This window comes from Danaus plexippus, chromosome 2, assembly GCF_018135715.1.
Source record: "Danaus plexippus chromosome 2, MEX_DaPlex, whole genome shotgun sequence".
In the NCBI taxonomy this organism is placed as follows: Eukaryota; Metazoa; Arthropoda; class Insecta; order Lepidoptera; family Nymphalidae; genus Danaus; species Danaus plexippus.
The window spans coordinates 1,198,684-1,220,791 of NC_083537.1; the positions used below are offsets into that span (position 1 = coordinate 1,198,684).

The 22,108-nt window shown below is 32.6% G+C and overlaps 1 protein-coding gene across 3 annotated transcripts in view; it reads left to right on the forward strand.

Moving 5' to 3' along the window:
* The first annotated feature begins 11,013 nt into the window (after window positions 1-11,013).
* LOC116779668 (leucine-rich repeat-containing G-protein coupled receptor 5-like) overlaps window positions 11,014-22,108 on the forward strand; it is a 116,813-nt gene continuing 105,718 nt past the window's right edge. For all 3 annotated transcript variants that reach the window (XM_032674062.2, XM_032674061.2, XM_061525967.1), the window contains exon 1: window positions 11,014-11,289. The gene's annotated coding sequence lies outside the window, so the exon portion shown is untranslated. The remainder of the gene's footprint in view (window positions 11,290-22,108) is intronic.

The following is a 22,108-nucleotide window of genomic DNA, read 5'->3' on the forward strand; positions in this document are numbered from 1 at the left end:
AGGAGGGTAGATTTAACTCTTTTCATTCGTTTGGTTTTCCATAACATTGCACAACAAGCTCACCGCCGATGTTCGTTTAAACGGATCGTCGACGGGTCGTCGGGTTGTCACAGGTGTGATAATAATACAATTATAATAAACAATAGGCATTAACTAAAAATATTAATATCGTTGATATAATAAAAGAGCTTATTAATTGAAACGAACTCATCAAATGATATTGCGGTGGCTGCAAAATGTACGAGGGATTTATAACAATTATGTTGTGAAATCGTTTTAAACATGTCCCGACCACAGCGGGGTATTCAGAGCCGATTATATTTATAATATAAGTTATTGATTAAACCGATATTATAGAGGAAGGAATTACGATCGAGGAAATATAGAAAATTTTTGATTTATATAAGATAAAGATTGTTTTTAAATCAAAAATTCTTATCTTTTTCTTTTCGTGTATCAATATTACAGGTAAATAATAAATACCTACATATTTCATTAAAAAACCGATACAAATTTATGCCTTTGATTCGACATTGTCTGGGCCTAATCTGTAGCCGACGAGAAATTTTATCTGTGCAAAAATATATTGTAATTATTTTTTCAAAAATAATTTATGTGTAAAAAAATTAAATATCATCGTCTGAGATATTTAGAAATGAAAACGTTTATACGATATCAATATAATTAAACAAATTGAATAAAGTCTCTGCATCGTAGATAGTTGTGCAAATCTAAGTAGGTCACAAGTTGTAGCACATTGTAGCGACATTAACCGCTTAAATTGTCAAACTTCATCTCTAGCGTAAAACAACCTCCGGTCATCCGAACAAGCCGAACTGAACCTTATATTTAAATGTGAAGGTAATAATTGTTTCGTCTTACTATTTAAGAGTCGGGTGTCAATTATTCTTAACAACCGGAAAGATTGTGGTCATTGTAAATTGTATCTTACAATAAATTATTTAAGTTTAAATTTTGATCGCTCTATTGTTATCAAGGACTGTTTGTCTTGTATTGTTTTCGTATTTAAACGATCGCGTTATGTTACATGCTTATGATAAGGAGTTATGTTGTAGATTAGGTTTCACGGATCCGTTTAGCACGTCTATATACCACATAGCTCGGTAAGTAAGGCTCTGTCAGTTAGATCTCAAGGGCACGAGGCGCATGTCAGTCGCACTCAGGGGACGATTACAGCTAATTTCGCGCTACATCCAGCATCCGATGCGACGTGATTCAATCTCAGGTCTGCGGTGCAATAAATTCTTCATATAAGCGCGAGATGAAAAGTAAACTCCACCTTCTTATAGCCTCCGACGTGAAGATGCTGAATTTGTAATGAGGTATAAAGATAAATTACATTTTTATTAGGTTTCCATTGATTTTCATATTAAATTTGGATATTTCATTTTTATTTCCAACGTTATATCTCTCTGCAAAATGATAATATTATAGGAGTTGTGATATAAAAATGTTCTATATTAATCCGGAGACGTAAATGCGAAGTCGATCTCGAAGTTTCCGGCTAAACCAAACAAAGAAAGCTCTAAGAAATTATGAGTTTCTAACCAAACACAAATATGCAAAGCTCAAACTGGATCTAGACTAGATATTCGGGAATTTATAAATCTGTCAAACTTTTGTGAGCGGTGCGGTGCAGCCAATTCCAGAACTTCGCCGGTTCTGTGCCTGCAGTTCGGCGGCAGTTCTCATACTGACTGGATTTATGTTCTAAAATAACAATTTAACATGAAACCTCCTATCATAACGAAATACTTTTAACTAGTTCCTCCATTTGTGCTAGTTAAATAAAAAAATCAGTACCGAACACATTTTAATATAAACGATCTTTATTTTTAATAATCACACAAGTAATCTTTCCTGTTATTATTCTGTTACACGATAAAATTGTAAAATGAAATTATAAGTATAAAGTTAGGAAACTTTAAACAGCCGATACACTCATTGTGAGTGTTGCATGAAATTTCTGAGCTAAATCTGAAATTTTCGCTTTCTCAACTTGCTTGTAGTGCTAATGAAGGTGTGAACAAGACTGGAGCTTGTATATCTTTTATGTTAATTGATTCATCTCGTGTATAATTCCAAAGTTTAATGCATTCGTTAATTCCAAGGTTTATTAAATAGCTAACAATAAAGCCGAGAACAAACGAGAACGTCGTTTCATCAACGCTCTAAATACTTATAACTTCAGTCCATTTTATATTATGCGTTGTTATATCTATTTTTCGCAGCAAAACAGTAATAAAATATGAAATTTTATAATGAGGTCTTATTTTATTATTGTAGCATTGTTTACATTATTCTGAATTTGCATAATTATATCAGAGTGCAGTGTAAACAGAGCGTGTGTTGACAGCATTCACAAAGTAGGTTATTTTTCACGAAAAAACTTTTAACAAACAAGTCGTGTTACGTAAAACAAATAAAGTTCGTATTTATGTTGGTATATTAATCAATAGTATATAGCATTAGTAATTATTTATAAACTAATTCCAGTTAAAGCTTTTACGACTTATAAAGAATAGTTTTATCGTAATGATTTGAGCTATTAATCAAAAATATTAAGGTAAATTTCATCAACTTTAACGCAAGTTATTATTAGTTTCGACGTTTTTGACCTGATATATATATATATATATATATATATATATATAATAATATGATAAGCATTAAATAAAAAATAGCGCCCTTAGAGGAAGAGAATACCAGCAAATGACTACATCGAGGCTGATTGCTCCTTTTATTCAATTACTTCCAACTATTCTTCCAGCACTTGGACTTACTTTCAAATGGCAAATGACGTAACTTCTTAATTTATATAATATGCACATAAAGTATAAAAGTAATTTAATTGCATATCACTATTTCTGTGCTTTCTCATAGAAATAGTGATCACTCCGGAGAACATTCCGTTGGATTATTTAACGATTTGGAAGCTTTAAATCCAAACTTCTACTTTTATAACCCCTAACTACTTGAATCTCAGTTTTACTCAGCAGTAACGCTAAAGTGCTTGTATATCCGTGTCCTGTATTTGCTCGTCAGTTCGTTGACAAAATTATAAATAAGCCTAATATAAATAAATAGAATTTATTACAGCTGTGATTTTTTTCTTGTTTTCAAGTATATATTTTGTGATTAAAATTTGTTATTTATTAAAGTGTTATTTCCTTGCCGCTATATGCAAATATATTCCACAACAGAACACTGTATTTTGTTGAAGTCCGCAGTCCACAGGCACGGGAACACGCTCGCCAAGTATCGTCTTCGTGATCGCTTTGTCTAGTTGCCTACGGGAAATATTTTGAAATTCCATGAACTCACCATTAATCGTTTAACAGCTCATAGTTGCTTATCGAAAATAACTTGCTCCATAACAAAAGCTCACATTCAGGGAATGTTTATGGAGAGGCGTTGGGAAGTCTCAACTGTTGCTAAAAGTAAAGCTGTGTGTTCACTAATAACAAATAAAGCCTAGTTTAAATATGTGCAATAAACCTTTACCCTTTATCATAAGAATTTTTAATATATTTATGTAATCAAATCTATTATTATACAAAAATTTCGCAAACTTAATATTGTTCCAAAGTACACAAAGTAATCTGACACACTTAAGTGAATAAACATGAAGTCAGTCAGTCAGTTTTACAAATGGTTGCCATAAAACTGTCTTTATTTATTGAGCATTGCATTAGTTATTGTAGAATATTTGTTTTCCAAAGTCAAATAGCTATTATTATTTTAATTCAATTATAGAAATAACTTGAAGTGAGACTTCATTTGATTTTGTATTGTCAAAAGAATTTGTTATAATAAAATATTTGGTTACAGCTTAATGCCATACATATAATGGCTCTTTAGAATTGTTTTCTTGTTCTGATGTTGCTACTATGTGTACACGCTTAACTTTGATAGTGTGACCATAGCGGTAAACTCAGTAAGTGCACTGAAATGTGACAATGTTTTGTCTCCAGTCACATTGTTGCAAAACAAAGTTTCGTAGCAATTCATAACAGTTTAAAACAAACCGAATGGAATATCATTTCTTTAAGTATAATGCCGTCAGAATTCCTCAGATCTGGATATTACCGACAAATAGCGAAATGTCAACAAACGATTAAGGCAGTCATTTGAATATGATAGGTCATATTGGATATGAGAATAGGGAAATAGTCAATTGTAGAGGTCGCGTATTTGCATAGGGCAAACGTGCCTCCCCGCGGGACGGTGTGGCCCGCGGCTACGCTACCCTATATGGGGAGGCGTTCGGTTGCATTGTCTTACGTCACACCCAAACGAATTATCCAGGTAAACATTAATATAATTTTATATTCATCGACAGGACCAATATATATACGTGATGAATATCGTTGATCCATAAAAATCCTTTTACTCCTACACTTATTCTTAAACATCTAAGAATGTTCAATGGAGAGTAATATTAAAAAATAGCGATTAAAACTCAGATAAAACATTATAAGTATGACGTCATAAATCCGGTGAACAATGGAACTCGTACATTTTCTTAGCCGGTTCCCGCCGGCGGCGGTCGTGTCGAGGACGCCACGACATATTGTTAGATATTTCCAACATTAAAGTCTCAGAAATTGCTAATATACAGATGAAGTTGTATGTGAAGGGATATATCGGATTACAGGTTGTTTTCACGGTCCTTGTAGTAAATTACTGTCTCTATACAAACGCGTTATCTGCGTATTAAGATCTCTTATTGATAGTAATATCAATAACAACCTTAGTATAATAAAATTATTTAGTAGAATTTCGCATATAAACCATTCATTTCATTTACTTTACCGGAAAAAGATTTCTTCCAAAGTAGATAATATAGTCAAGTAATATGTTATATATATTTTTTTAATTCACTTTATTTTTTGTTATGCTGCTTGGGAGCTTAATTAAATTTAAAAGAATTTCTCAACTAATACCGTTATAAATTAATTAATTGGTCGTTTGCTAGTTTTTAATAACTTTGTTCTTACTTACTTATATTGGTTTTAAGTGAGGCTAACATGTTAACATTGTTACACCCTCTCCAACTGTTGTTGATGCGATATTTTAGATTGCTTGAAATAAATATAAATAAAAAAATAGCCTTTCATCTACAATTTCATAAACTTACTCAATAAATAATAAGACACTGGATGTACAACACTTACTTACTTACTCAGATATAGACAAGAACTTTTAAAAAAGGAAATTTTTATGAATTGTTAAATTTTATGAATACTCCGATAATATTTAAATGCGAAAAAATACCCTTAAATTTATATAAAGCAAAATTCGTTTATTTTACTATCCCTTATTTTTATTTTTTTCATTTCACATAACTGTTATATGCATCTAAGGGCATACATAATTTTAAATTCAGTAAATATCATAAAATTTAAGTAAAAAACTAGCGGTTTGTGTATTCTTATAAAAGAACTGTTGTAGGCACATCAAACAAAACAGAAAAATATTATGGTTAGTTTAAAAAATCAATCATGTGTAAATTATTATTATTAAATAGTTATAACATCTATATTGCTTGAACATCTGAACCTTACTGCAACGCCATAAAACTGTTCTGCGCGTTAACATTTAAAGCACACTTTCCGGGCAAACCCCCTTTGAGAACCAGAAAGCGGGCCTACCTGTGCCTCAATACCTCGGAAACCGAACAAAAGACCTTTCAAATCTTATCCTGTTTGCGCCAGAACGCATTCAGCCTAATGGTTTTTTATCATGGAAACCCATGAAACAATGAACCATTGCTTGAAGATTAAAATTTAACACTTTATTTAATCATATTTGTTTTTTCAACCTAACGTTATCTCCGACGTTGTGTAAGTCTGCTGTCTTTGGAAGTGTTATATTAATTTCCTAGCAATCTCTACCAACATCGTTTAAGTTTGTTCTTTTCTCGTGACCACCAAAGTCGTAACGTGGTGTTATTGACCATGCCATCCAACAAACACTATCTTCAATTGGAAGTCCTTCTTAAACTATTAAGCCCATTCAAACATTAAGACAGACGACCTTAAATACGCTGTCAAAGAGAAATAAACTATTTTTTACGTCCTGGTACCGTGAAAATAGTTGCAATATATAATATTTGATCATGAAACTGTTAAAGTTTGTTCCCACAGTGAATATCTTTCTGGTGGCTTCAAATTCGCTTATGTTGTATCGATAAACAGATTAACAAAGCGAATAAAGTGCTATAACGAGTTTTAATGATCAGTCGCTGTTGAGGTGTTACGTTCGTTAGCCAGCTTTGTGCAATCTACATTGCGGTAACGCTCATTCAATTTCATAATAAATTGTTGCCTTTTTCTATTTATTGACTATTTTTCTAAATTCTTTTACTCATTATGAATTTTTTATTCATTTTCTTCGCTTTTTCCAATGGTTTCGCTAAAGCGTGACACGAGATAAAGACTTATTCCGTATTTATGATGTAGTTTGAGAAGTATTTAGATATTAACCAATTAGTTCACTATCATTGAATATCAATAATGTGGTTTTAAATATTATTATTTGACTAATTAGACAGAACTCTTTCCTAGCTCATTGTTTACAATCCGTCCAACTCGGCGATCAGTACGAAACAAATGAATAGTTGAAAAGATGCGCATAAACTTACTGAACGAAACTCAAACTTCTCAAAGTCAGAATTGTGCTATTGAAAGAAGTTTTAGTAAGGGAATTGGCAATAGAATAGGGCTGCGTTCTTTTGCAAAGATAAAATTGTCGTGTTTCCTTTCATCGCTTTTTTAAAATCCTGACATACGTCCAGACGAGGTCGAATTTCATTTGGAGAGACAATTCAATGGCGCTGGGAACGTTCTGTGGTCTTTACATCAAATAAGGGACGTTCCGTCTTCAATGTAATGACTTAATATATATTCTATATAGAATACCTAACTCAGAATCAGCTACAATATAACAGTCTCCTTTGTTTTTAGATCATAAGAAAAATGTTTTATCTGTGTGAACAGAAAACTAATGAACTTCTTGAGAAGGCCAATAGAAGACATGCAAAACTTATTGATGATAAGTGTGATGACGGTAGGTTCATGTCGATATTTATCTGTCACTCCTTTATATGGAACTATTTCGTTTTTACGAGCTCAGTCCGAAGCGGCGTCAATGTGAACCGTATAAACTGAAAACACATCAAATTTTATCGCCACGAGATTTTATGCTTTACATCAATAGCTTTAGGTACAACGCGCGTACCGGGAGAGGTGAGTTGATTTTTTTTACACCTCCTTGTTTTGCATTATACTCGGGTTCTCAAAGGCCCGGTAAATGGTTTTGTCCTGTTCAATTCCACATCCGGCACACGTGGATCACCGTCCATGAAAATTTATAAGCTTACCAGCATATTTCGAGATATCATATGTTTGAAACTTAAGGCGATGCATTTTTATATTTGTCACAAACATATGCTCACATTTTTAACTCAAATATCTTAGAGATCAGAGTCTTATCATATAATATCTACTTACGAATGTTGAAGCAATCGAATTTGGATAGTTTTAGTAAATAAGTCTTTTCTGATACACTCCAATCAATGTGGAAGTATAAATATGTTTTAATCAGAGAGATTCCAAAAATACGAGTATTTCTTAAAATATAACTTGTCACAATTTATATCAATAGTAAACCCTAATGTATCGTCAAATATAAGTATATAATGTATATATACGTACATACATAGCATTAATATACATAATGTTGAGTTTTATATTTGTATAACGTACCACTGTACTATATAGGATTCATTACCTATGTACTAAAGGTCCTACGACCCGTGGAATTGTTCATTATTATCGATCTTTATCACTGACTCCATATATAATTCGACATGCATTATTTATGTTCTGAGGGGAGTCCCGTTTATTGAAATTATATGAACAAATGATACCAAAACTACCGTGTGTACATAATAGTTCACGGCAATTTAGTCTTTATTGTTATGAGACATGGATTATTGATTCGTATAACTAGTTTGGTGCTCAAAATAAAATTTAGTAGCTGTGTCGTGGCACGTTTTCTTCGGTATCTAGGAAACAGATCTTGACAATTCTGTATGAATGTGTTCCCCAAAATGTTTATGCGATTGTCTGATACGGGTATCTATTTGTAAATGGTTAATTTGGGGCTTTTGTTTGATCAATTTAATTTGTATTGGAATAATTAAATTTGATTACCAAAATTATGATTTTGGTTAGGAGAGATATGTCGGTGATAAGAACTCTCGCAACTTAACATATTTAAATAGTGATTGTTAAAAACGTATGCTATGAGTAATTTAAGATAATTCTGTCATTATTCAATTAGGTAACTGCGGTTACTATATATTATGAGTTTTTTTAATAAAAGTCTATTAACGCTCCGTATGTAATGTCACAGCACAATCTTGGAGTAAGCTTGCTGAGATATGATCTTATTTTAAGCAAAACACAACTTTGCACAAGTAGGATTAAGCCCAGTTTATATTAAGAAATCCGTACATCATCGTCATCGTCGCAAGAGTCTTTGCAGACTAGTCGTGGTCACACGTATCAGTGATCCGTATACATGTTGACTTTCTTGGGAAGATAGTTGCAGCGGTTTCTCTTTGCCCTCTGCACCAGCACTTTTTTTTGGGGCTATTTAGACCCCAAGGCTTACTGCAGCCTCTTCCAGCCAGTGATGTCTAAATACTCTTAGAAAGTGCATATGACTCGGAAAAGATCACGTCGATACTTGCGAGGTTTCGAAACCGCGCCCTCAAGTATGAGATGCGGGCCTTTTAACCTCCAGGCCACTACTGACCATTTGTGGTCCGTACATAATTTTATATAAAAAAGTCTATATGAGAGCTATCTAATTGTTGGCAACATTGTTCTCTAGACATAATTTTTTTTTTTGTAATTGGTCGTGATCTCTACAAATACTTTGATGTTCAGCTTCGTACCTTTCACGAGTCACGACATTCACTAACAGTCCAATGCTGCTTAAAAATTAATTATAATATTTGAAAAAAATATTTTCGACTAGACTATTACACCAGGTACGTGGCACAATATTATGTTTAATAATTTTAAAATTATAAAACCCGAAAGTGGTGAAATAAGGTTCCGCAGACCGTAACATTCACAAAACCCCAAGATACAGAATGTAATATAAAAACCACAAAAATATAGGTTAATTAATTTCACATTTCCATTTACTAAAACTGCAATAAAAATATTATATACAATTCATCTGGCCTGAATAGAAATATATCTCAGAGGCAGTCGGAACTCGGGCAGCGTAATTTCAAAAATTATATGTATCCGAGAATTCTTTTCGTATTATTAGAAATTTTAAGCTTATTTTAACGTCGGAATATAAATTCTTTGAAAGAATACATTTTCATTCATGCTCAGTAAGGTTCTAATAGCCGTCTTTCGTTCGCAAAGTAGAGATTTAGTTTAAGATAAGACGCGAAAGGATGGAAGCCAGAATTCCTAACTACGCTATAAATATGTGATTACATCCTGCAACCGTCTTGGTTAAGACGACTTTCAGAATGTCCTATTTTTGCTGTTCGAAACTTTACAGTATAACATCGTTAAATTAAGACGACGATTAACAGTTGATTAATAAAAGGTTATGGAAACTTTGGAGCACTTAGTATTAAATCGTTAGACAAACTTAAAACCAATCAGTGGCTGTCTCAATAAATTGTTTGCCCTAAAATGTTTCTCTACTTAGCTTTATTCAATATTAAAATTTATATTCGGCTTTAGATTTTGTACCTAATTTATGACAAAACATTACTCAAATGGATATGTAGACGAGTAAGTTTAATAACATTGTATGAGAATAAAATCAACCTTTCAGCTGAAAAAATATTGTTCAAGAGAAATTATTAACAAAAAGTTTTTGAACGCGACAGTGTATAAACAAACATTTATTTTTAATTTAACTTCGCGGTTCAAATAAGTTGTAATAAGCTTGTGTTGACAGTGTTGACTGTTGACCCTTGATTGGGTAACTTTTATTAGAAATATTACATATTTTACTAAACAAAATTTTGGCAGACAATGTTTTTGTTCGCAAAAAACATTATGTATGAGAATAAAAATCAAAACTGTAGAAAAAACTTATAAAAGTGTACATCAATTTTAATGTCTATTTTATGTGAAAATAAATATCAAAGTCAAGTTCAGACATCTTTGTTGGCAGATAGTTTTATTGAAGTCATAGTTTGTAAGAACTTTTCAATTATACTATGTCAACGAAAAGGTAGTATAGTTAAAGTTCCTAATGAATGTATCTATCCCTATCCTTATCCCTATCCTCCCAATTCACTCAGTGACTGCCGTCTTTATTTACGAATACCTTACGTGTAACTGAGACCATAAATCACTTGGACAAAGCGTGAGGCGCCGCCAGTCTACCGGGGATTCTGATTCGATTTTATTTGGGAATTGGGGAGTATTGACTACCTGTACAATATCTAATAACATTCATTCAAAGTTACAATATTTTTAGGCAAAAATATATTTACGAAACAACGAAACGTCATGCAGACGAATTGTTTCTTTATATTTTGTTTTTCTATACGCTTATATTCTAATGTTCTTTTTATTTTCAGTTACAAATTTGTAACGAATTGATTTGCCTTATAATGGTTCATACTTCACAGCTACTGTTGCTTCTAAACGTATTAGAGATGTATACGTACAAATTATTTAATATCCATGTATTGAACGTTAATGTTTTCACAATAATTCGAAAGGGTCAAAGCAACTTTTTATATAATAAGATTTAAAAACAAAATATTTTTTCAGTTCTATAAAATGAGAAAACAGGTGAAATTATTTGATCTTTTTTACGCTTTTGACGTCTGTATTTCGCAAGTTAACACGAAAGCGGTCAGATGCGTCGAATGCGTTCACTCCCTTCTTTCGTTCATTCGCTCCCCAGTCCCCTCACTAGCTCAGTCTTTCGGCCGCTGGCGTCGTGTATAGGCGTATTGCGCGTTTTCTTCCCGCGCTCGCGTATTCTCCGACGAACGAATTAATTTTGAAAACTCAGTTAGTGTTGATGTTTTATATCCTACAAAGTACATCGGTTGAGACTTACGGGATCTCTGTTTTGTTTATAACGAGTGCAAAATGTGATGTGCTCAACGAGCGTGCAATCCTGTGTAACGTTGCAAAGTGAACTAATGTGTTTCTGAATTGGAAACAATTTTGGTGCTTTCATCTGGAGTCTTTTAGAGAGGTGAGTTTGATGTGTCAACGCGGTACATTATTGCTTTATTCGTTTGCTCGATTTCGCGTCTAAAGTCTAAACGTGACTAAGTCTTCAAGGTTATCACGGTAATACAAAATCTTATTTTTCTACGTACATATTGTAAACATAAAAATTCTTGTTGTCTATTGTAAAAAAAAAAGGAAATAAATCTGAAATCAATGTTTGAAAGTAATACGCTGAAACATAAATTACGGCTAATTTCTTGGAGTGTTTATCATTATTAGTGATCGATAAAGGGTTTGAGTTTTAAAATTATGTGTTTAAAATATTTTAATAGTAGCTGAACATAAACCGAAATAATTATTAATATTAAAATGAGAAGCATATTCTCAAGTGGAATTAAGAAACTAATATCAACATTCTAGATGTTTTATATCGTTTACTCATACAATGAATCATTTTAGTTCACGTATAGCCTTGAGTTATTGTATAAAACAATTAGGTATAAATAGGAAATCTAGTGTTTTGTAATTACACTAAAATCTAGGGTAACACCATATATAATACATATCTAACTCTTAAGAACTAGTTTAGAGGAATGTTAAATATTTATTTTATAATTAAAAGCCAATTTAAATACGGATTTTATTAAATTAACGATTGGAATTTCTTTTTTTTTCCTTTAAATTTACAATAACTCTCACAAATCACGACGTCATTCATTTATATCGTTAAAATGAGGTCTCCTATATCATCAATTGCATCTATGAAGGTCAATTGGTTCGTGATATCGTTCCGTTCAACGAATAATGGAATATATCTGTTTCTGTCACCTAAATATTGTAATTGAAATAATTGCTTGTGTCTACTGTGGTGAGTGATGAAAGTGAACTTTCTAGAATGCCTTAGATCTAGGCTCCTAAACCTAAGACATTCTAGGCGTCTAGGCAGCTCGTATGGTCAACAAAAGTATAAAATAAACAATTGTACGCATTCAGTCTTCCTTTACTTGATTATTTTGGCCTGCGTCCAGTCGCTAGACGTCCGATATTTGACCATTCCCAGCAATATTTTGACGAATTGTGTTTTGATATTATATATAATTTATTACATATCATAATGGTCATACGCATGTTCTGTTTCTTTGAGATATTGATGTCTTGAGGATAAAAACGAAGTTTTAGGATTGTTTAGTTAACAAACTTCAAGTATATTAGATCGGCAGTTAGTCTTCTAACCGTAATTTATATACCTATCAGCAGAAATTATAAACTATTTATTATATTTAACATTTTCTTTATTCCTCTTTCGTTTACACAATTAATAGTAAATAGTTTATCATAATATTTAATATTCTATATATAAAACAAGGGAAGCCGGTAACATATTTTTTTAGAGTTACAGAATTTGTTTTCGTATAATTCCTTACTTGAGTCTCCGAAATGTGACACGTATTCTACGTATAATCCATATTTCTGAACGAGATTCATAAATGTCATTTTCGTTAGGTTTAAAATAAACTTATTATCTTATTTATTACGAAATTAAATATAACTAAAATAGTTCCATATTTTATTTGATAAGTCAAATTGAATGAGTCCCTTCATCGAGGATGTTATGTTTTAGATCTTCCAGTAAGTTTCGCCTAGATGTTCAGGTATTGTTTGTTTTAGCAGAATGGTTCTTTCTAATACGTCATTCATAAGCTACGTAATATTCGCGCTATTTCTAATGATTCCATAGGAAATGTTCTGGAACATAATAGACGTTTAACTGACGGCGTCGCGGATTTCAACACCATTTGTGTAATAATAACAGCGGAGTACAAAAAGGTTTTTGAGTTTCCTCAGGTATATATTTAAATAATAAGAAACTCATACAGATTTTATGAGTCGTGAAGATTTATTTTTATTTTTTCAGTTGGTAGTATTGCATTAGCGCATTTTCGCTATGTAAACTAACAATTTCTTACGTTTTAGACAGAATATTGATATTTTTTTTAATGTTCTCTAATTTTCTTTAGTATATAGGTTGTGTTTAAGGTTTTCCTAAAAATGCAGTAAAACCGTTTTTTCATCGGATCAGTCATGGAAATATAACACAAAGATGAAATAATATTCTTACCATACAAAAAAATATACAATTAATTTAGAAAATTGAAGTGCTCTAACTCGAAAGTCGAAAAGATTTTTTTATAAATATTTATCGGTTAATGAGTTTGGTTTGAGCTTCGTTCAATTTTATCGATTTTCGGTATCTGGCAGGTAAGTGGTAAAAAAGTTGAGGCCAAACAGATCATGACTCTCCCGTATATTTTTATGAGCGTCTGTTCCCACAGTTTAACACGTGCTGCCAAAGTCAACAGTACGCAACGCAACGATGTCACGCTCCAATATTTATAAGCGAATCGGAATTGACCATTTTAGAGATATGATTATTTGTAATATGTAATAATTAAGTACATTATTTTTTTTTTTTTGTATTTCTATCTTACCTAAATAATTTGCTATAGTTTAAAACGCTGTGGTTTCGTAAAACATGCTTAAATATATTTTTAATGGTTCATTTGCTCGGAGGACAATGGCCGTCGGACAGCTGTCACGGCCGTCAGTTCTAAATTTAAAATAAACATTTCATTTTTATTAGGCCCATGAGACCATGTTTACATTAATAAAAGTTTTTCTTTTATTAAGACTGTCCGAGCGTGAAATTTTTAATTATAGTTTATAATGATGAGGTAAATACTATTAAACATATTGGAATAAGAAACTTTTCGTAACAGGTTTGGGAATAGATTAAACCAAATTTAAATATGTATATCTAACGATATGTTAATACTGTAGCAGATGGCATGTAAACGCCTTTTTAAGTGTTGCCACGCTATGAATTTAATTAAATTTTATTTTTGTGCTGTTAACTTGGGGTTGCTCAAAGCGCTTCCAACCATCTTTATGGCTGGAATAATAAAATATACCACACGTTCAAGTATTTTATTATCAACTGTTAAACGGTTAATGAAAGTTAACGTAGTATCCCTTTATGTATATTATTTAATTTGATTTGTGAAAAGACGTTTACGATCAAAGAAAAATTTATATGAACTTTTAAAATCACTTAAGATATTTTATATGGGTTAGGAGTTATTCGTGAATAGCAGATATAATTGTGTAATGTTGATTTTAGTTAACAAAGTATGAACTGGCCACACCATGCGGGCTTTAAATCTTTTACAACAGCATTCATTAACTGTAATGTTTGTGTTATAACTCATAACCTCCAAGAAATTAACTCCGTTATGTTAAATGATTAATGCTCACCTAATAATGAGTAACGGTGTCAAAAGTCTCACTCCGATAATTAACCTCACCATCCACACCGTTACCCGCCCTAAGCTTGTGTCATAAGGATCATTATTGCGTGAACCAAAATTAATATTTGTCGTCATTTCGACGCACCTGCAACGACTTCAGTGCTCAATAACTGCTTCCCTTTCATACGAACGGGTTAGAACAAGACAGAACCATATGGAGGTGCTAATTCATAGAACCTCATTAATATATAGAGATGCTATAAGTTCTTTATTTGGCGAGTGTTGTCACACTCCAGTCAAGAGCTCGAGCGACTTTAGTTTGTTTGTACTGATGACTATGGTAATGAATTTAAACGACTAGGAAGATTGTTTAAGCTAAAAGTAAAATTTTTCATTGTTCAGTTGTATTCAGATATAATATTTATTACACTATATTTTTTTTGTTGACCGTATTTCATAGTAATGTAGATTTTTTACGAAGCCAATTTAAACACTGAACTAGTTCGCGTTTTGCTTGATATTTGTTTATCTTTAACAACATCTGAATCCGCGGCAAAGACTGGAGGTACCCACAGATGATATAACATGTTACATAGAAAACTGAACAATCCTTTATAAACGTAGTATATAAAATGGCGATATATCATAGTCAAGAACGCAAGTCTAATCGAGTGGCAGTAAAGGCGAGAATGCAAAGAGTGCGCGCACGTCCCACCTACTTATCAATGCGGTGCGTGACGTGCGGTGCAAGCGAATAGCGACCTTACCGACAAAAAATACAACTACCGAGCGAGCGCAGAATATATCATGAAGTAAACACAATGTTTATAAAAAGCGTTTTTGTCGATAATGAATTAGTATTACGAATGTAAATTTTATATTATATTAAAAATTACTCCTTTTTAATACTAAGGTCTTAAGTATATTTTTTGTTCTAAAGACTATGTCATAAACAACAACGGAAAATCTTATTTCGATGATCTCAATACTTGTATTTTGAGGGAAGGAAATTAACTAATGTTTTTTGCCCTTTATAAAAAAGGCTTAGTTTTTACCTGAACAAAAGTTTGTGTATGTAGATAGGAAAATATATATGTATTTTTATAATATAATAGATTTTTTTCTCTTTTACTTCACCCATTTGCCAGTTAAAACTTCATCGGAACATTTATTTAATGAATTCTTTTTATTTGCATATCATTATAATACTAGTACTAAAAATATAATAACTATTCCAAATTATAATTTAATTCTTGTGATATAAGAATATAGTATACAATGAAAAATCAGCCGAGTGAGGGCACGATATCTCAATTAGCAAAGGAACTGAAATGCGTCACTCCGAAGTTTGCAGGTTCGAGTCTAGCTCGTGTCGAGGAATTTTTTAAATTTATATTTTCTATTAGAATTTGATGTCATATAATTTGATGTTAAATTTTATACTATAATAGTGATTCTAATTAGTAAGAGCATAATAAATTTAATTATAACCCTTCCCAGTAATCAGAGTAATTACGACCCATCTATGAACCGATTCATTATAAGTACGTTTTAATTGATATGCCTTTTTTTATTAGGTTCCATTCGGATCGCGTATTTAAAAGCTAATTTTATAGCCACTTTATGACAAAACTTTGACTTCCGACGAACAAGTTTATTTGATATCAATTATTATACATTAATATTGTATACATACGTGTTTTAGTTATATAATAATAAGTTTTGTTTAGGCGAAGGCCATCCAACATAGTATTGTATGTTTTCTCACGCTAATATTGTATAAGTATGAATGTGTAAATAGTTTTAAGTTCTTCAAGTACTTATATTAAAGTCAATATCATGAATATTTCGTCAATTAATGGAAGCACTATTTGAACACCTCACTAACTCGTTGATCTATTGATATTCAAATAGTTTAAAACTTCGTCCGCCTTTCAAGTTTAATTTTAATAGCGAGCATTAAAATTTAATTCGGTTTTATTAAATACGGCTCCGGTCCGTGATGTTTCCTGTGTAATTAAGGTCGAAGAATTCTTGTAAAAAATCTTTTTGTTTGTCTAAAAGCACGACATTACGGGCACGCCCTTAAGATGTATGTATGTCTGCTCACACTGTAATTACAAATGATGTAGGTAGTGCTCGTTTCGGAACGTCAAGTTGTTTTGTTAGAGAGATGCAATAAAATACTAAAAAACACTAATATTATAAATAAGAAGGTTATTGTCTATCTGAATGTTGCCATCGATAGCTGGATATCGGAAAGATCTATATTAAATTTGACTTAATAACTTTACAGGCTAATCTTACAGCACGGCTATTGAAACAAGGCAGAAGTGTGACAATATACTATCATACAAATCACATAAAATAATAGAAAAATATCTTGCAAGTAATGCTACATGTTAGTTGTTGTAAGTTAAACTGTCTACCTCTATTGAGCCACGGCATGAGGTTATCGCAAACTGCGCGTGTTTATAATATTCGCCGCAGGATGTGCACACGGTATGTGAATTGTCATCACGGCGGTTACAAAATTCATGTACAGTGTGACCTAACCATACGTGATGGATGTGTACAATGGAAGACGTATTATAATACATACAGTTTTTGTAGTAGGATTTAGGAACCTAACCTTTAACTGGTTACATTACAGACTTGTAAGGTATCTTAAACGATATTTCCCACGGCACTTTGACCCTTAAATACCTCTGTTTAATAGACATATACGTGTAATTATGTTTTGTTTATATGCTAACAAAATAGGTCTGTACGTGTACGTTAGATAGCTATCGACACTTATAAATTAACCTCGCCGTTTTATAACACAGATTTCTATCAGACATTACACGATGCAGTGGCTAACGTTTGAATATTTAATTGAAATGGGGGTGACTGGGACGCCAACACTAACACAGTTAAAGCCGAGCGTTTTAATGTCTATCTTTAAAAAAAAAACTAAATACGTATTCCATAATCATTATGAATTACCCCCATATACTTGTATGGGGTTAGGTTATAAAAAATATATATTAATTAGATTACTTCAACTTATTTCTGACTGAGACTTGATATCACACGTCGAACACTATGAATATTCCGATAGGATATGTGCAGTTATGACTAACAATTTTATTTTATTACGTATCCCCATAGAGATTGTATTCGAAAGACATTTATTTCATCACTGTCAATGTATGTAGCTTTAATTTTAATTAATAAACGAGTAAAGACTCGTGGTAACATTTGTGTATTTCACGTGGTGTATTCATTAGCTAGTGTTTTCTATCACGCTTCAGTTGATGGTGTAATTACAAGAGTCCTCACCCCCATTGACGTTCCCATTCTCATTGAACTCGTATGAAACAGCCGTGGATGTCTCCCATCGATGGAAGCCTCAGAGCCGAGAGCATCGAGTGTCGCATCATATGAAAACATGCAACCCTAATTAGAAATATTGTATACAGTAAATGTATTTTTTATCAAGTTTTTCTATGGATTTATAAATAAAAATCATAGTGACGGTTGTATAAATGAAGGAATCATTTAAATTATACTTGATATTTTCTTTAACAATGACATATAAGTATGGTGCTTATGGCACAAATACTATTATGAGATTTTGTTTTCGTCCTTCTATTTGTCCCAGCTAATCTCACAAATTGATTGTGATAGGGCTCTCACATGCATACACGATTATTATAAACTGTGACTAACTCAATTTTACGTAAATATATATTGGCAGATGAATTATTAAAATGTTTTACACGGCCTTCAACAACTACTATCAATTACATGTCATATAAAATTAAAAGACTATTCGGTTTTAGGTGATAACAAAACAAAAATTGTATTCCGCATGAATTCGGCCAAAGTGTTAGAGTATACAGAGTTCAGTTAAGCGAAAAATAATAATATTCCATCAACTTATTAAGTATAAAAGTATTCGGGAAAGAAAACTACATTGGAATAGCAATTAAAAGTACAATTTTATTTTTGGGGTGACTTATTGCATGGCGGGTGTCAAAATGGCGGCGCGGCGTATGATGCCTGTAAATAATCCGAACCATTGTTGACTTTGAAACGCCATTATTACTTTTTACGGTTTAACGGGCTCGTATTTTACTTATCTGGTTGTCTGAATTGTAATTGTATTATTCTTCGGTGGGGTGTCCCTGCGAGGGGAGCGTTTATTGCGGCGTGGCGTCCGATTGTCAGAGTTTTATACATATATGTAAAAATATTTTAACATGCTGTTCATTTACATCGAAGTTTTAAAATCATTTAATTGTTTTAATTAAATATAGCTTATTTAATCAGTGATAGTGACACACTCCGTTACAAAGATGTCAGTTCTAGAATTATAACCTATATTTTATTTAAATCTTGTTCGCGGAAAAAGCAGTCTGTCTGCCTTATCTCAAAACACGTTCGCGACCGGTTTTTGTTCACTTTGATCGGAATAAATCATTTTTATTACTTTTTTTTTTAAAAAAAATTAATGGTTTATTGTTAATATAGTTGGCCAGCAATGTTTGTGAAAGTGGGAAACAAAAAAGCGGATTCCATACACTTCTACCCAAGTTAAAAGTCATATCATTCACCCGAATTATTTGATTGTAAAAACAGCAACCCATTTAAAGCTCTTATAACAAGAATATTAATGAATTGTAAAACTGAATCCATTCGTAAATTCAATATCAGAGAATCAATTAATTCGCGATGGTCTCTGAAACAGTTACAAGTAAAAATTGCTAGTGGAATTGGATTTTAGGTTTTAAAATTTTCAACATCAATACGAAAGGAACATTCGCTGATTCAGCTTGATGTATTTTTTAGATAATTGAATTTGTGTAGAATATTTGAGTTTGTAAAGATTTCCTCAGTTTAACTTCTTTTTTTTCTTTGGATCGATTGAACCGCACGGCTTTAAGTACAATACATCCGACCAAACTCATTACACAAAGTTCAAACAGTGATCATATGACGTGGGTTAGCGAAGCCAAACATTTGTCTATCGTCTGGGTGCGAACAATGTAAGTCGTTGATGTTTCTCAAGTTCCCACACCTAAACTATTTTACGACTCTCATTTAAGCTGTGACTTATTTCAAACTGGTCTCTTGTGTACATTCATTAAACGAAGACCGCTCGAGGAATGAAAATTCATTAAACGCTTGGCCAGAACCACAGACTTTCCATACATAATACTTAATCTCACTGACATTCGTTGTCACCTAAATGACGGTCAGTAAAAACTGCTACAACCATCGTCCATCATAACTAGTTTTTTTGTGGTTGCGAGCCGACGATGCGGGTGACCACGTTTAAACAACAATTTTCACGTACAAAGGCCAATTACGTCGATACAGTGTCTATCAAACGGGCCGCTGTGAAAAATGTTTGTTCGTTGACCGGCAAAAAGGTTGAACGACGATAAAAAATAGCCCATGATCGCCATACCGTCATGCGAGGAAAAATCGCGGGCATAAATACTTGGATCGAATAATATTGACGGGGATTTTTTGTAGGGGACCCTTTTTTTGACAATATATTAGAACCATATGTTACACCTGAAGACAAAATATCATCATAAAAGTTTATATACGTCGAATATAGCTGTGTATTATGTTTTTCTGTTCAGCTTCGCAATTAGGATTCTTTCTAATAACACTCGGTAAAGGTTATCATACACTACAAAGAACGTTTTATAGCAATCTTTTAACCCGCATAATGTGGGCAGTATCCTGGGAACACATAATATTCTGAGAACTGACGTTCAGGAGTGGTAAAAGCCTTTACCCAATTCGTAGTACCTCTAACGTTGAGATACATAAAAAATATTATAAGAAAGTAAAACAACACATTACACATTATAGAAATCTAAAGGCTCTTATAATAAAAGGATAATATTTGCAACACTATTTCGGAATTACAAAAAATCTATATGGGAGACATATTATAATATATTATAGTCTGAGCTATTTCTAACTTGTAACGCACTAAAGCTCTGGTCCGCCACAATTAAATTTGAAGTGTGCGACTGCTACATGAGGAATTTACATTAAGATCCAAATTAATGTCATCGTCTCTATATTGAGTGAGGTAACATACATCTAGATTACAAGGAATCGTATTAATTTTACGTTTCCTGTATTCCTCATTGACTTATCTATGGAAATTTTGTAAATTGATTTATAATTAATATGTGACAAATATCCCAGTCCTTGTATAATGTAGCGTCATTTATCGTCCCAATGCCACCGTCACGATGCTAGGATCTCATTACTAGTGATTGGTTTGACCATCTGTCGTTCGAATGAGTACTCGATCGATAGTTACAGGATAGTGTGTGACGCTCCGATTGGATCACCTAAGAACTTTTAGTTATCGACGATTTATATTCTCGAAATAAAATGGCCTTATAATACATATATGCTACATTAAATTGTAGGATTATACTCTTAGATGGCTGAAACTCAATCAAATATGAGTGTTCCGTACAATCACGGAATGTTCGGGAATTTTAAAAGGCACGTATTGGCATCGCTACCCCAAAACCGTAGCCAAAAGGTCGCATCGGATTCGAATCTGATCCCTCATTTTATTAAACCGAATTTTTTTAATTCTTTGTCATTTCCATCGTACTACAATTATCATTTTTTCTTTCCTCTTGGACTTTTATCTACTTTTTCGCTGTATTTTTTAAGATAAAACAATAAAAGCGCGATGGTCGGGAATTGCCTGCGTGACGTCAGCCGGCTAAAAGCATCCGATATTTAGCCAAATGTGTTCTTCCAGCGTACATAATACATGAGCTAGAATAAAACCCTCCACAGTCATAATGTCTGACAATAATCCAGTTATGTCTAGTTATAACCGGTTATGGGCTGTTATGGGTTATAGCTTAGCTCGTAAATTTCCGGTGAGCCAATATCGCGAGTCGTGTACGCGAAGGAGGCTCATACGATACAAGCTGCGTGCCACGTGTCCTGTTTAATTGAACATATCTGACATCAACTTCACTCAGCTGAAAGTCATCGTCGTTACGGACTACATACAGCTGGCTTTTCACTGCTTACCACAATACGAGGATTACACTAAAAGTTTTAAACTTTTGTTTCGGCATTCCTGTAACAGAAAATCACCAGTATAATTCTGGTATTCGTTTAGCACAATGAAAATTCAGGGTTTTACTATGCGAAACAACGCAACAGTAACTTTGTTCTGTACTTGCTTCACTAAATGTTTTTATAGTATGGGTTAATTTTATCCATTTTAACTTCAAAGTAACATCCTCAAAATTGCAACAGGACGTTATGAAGTCGGTTGTATTACATTGAATGTGTCGACCGGTCATGTTTAATTAACAATGTAATGTCTTTAGGTGCATCCGAGCGTTCACGGCAAATTGGGATTCTCATTTGAGATTACTCTGTTCCTCAAACATAATATTATTATCAAAATAAACCGTAACCAAACATCTTAATATACTGTTACAACTGAATAGTTTGAAATTCAAGTTGTGAAAACGGCTACAC